The 396-nt window shown below is 30.8% G+C and overlaps 1 protein-coding gene across 1 annotated transcript in view; it reads right to left on the reverse strand.

Annotated features, from left to right (window-relative positions):
* NDFIP1 (Nedd4 family interacting protein 1) overlaps positions 1-396 on the reverse strand; it is a 61220-nt gene that overhangs the window by 14342 nt on the left and 46482 nt on the right. The window lies entirely within an intron of this gene.

The following is a 396-nucleotide window of genomic DNA, read 5'->3' on the forward strand; positions in this document are numbered from 1 at the left end:
GGGGAAATCAGGCTGACTTTGATCTATCAGAAAAGTTAGTCCAGTTGGTTACAGTATGTCTATAATATGCAATTTGGAGTTAAGTTTATAAATGCTTTGTGGCAATAACTCACAAGAAGAAAAAATCCACAGACTATAGAGTCTTCTCATCAGTATACCCCATTGATCACATGGAGGAGTAGTATACATGCACAGGTTAGGGAAAACCTACTACCACAAAGGAATTTTTTATTAATGTGTAAGTTTCTTTGATGGTAAGAATAGACTAATCTTTAAGAAGGAAACATTTAAAAAATTATATTTATTATTGATAATTAATATATAGTGACTGAAATGAGGCTTTACTAAAAGTAAATTTTTCTCCTTTTCTTATGTTAAAAGCACTTACCTAAAACC

This window comes from Propithecus coquereli, unplaced genomic scaffold (genome assembly GCF_000956105.1).
Source record: "Propithecus coquereli isolate 6110/MARCELLA unplaced genomic scaffold, Pcoq_1.0 Scaffold236, whole genome shotgun sequence".
In the NCBI taxonomy this organism is placed as follows: Eukaryota; Metazoa; Chordata; class Mammalia; order Primates; family Indriidae; genus Propithecus; species Propithecus coquereli.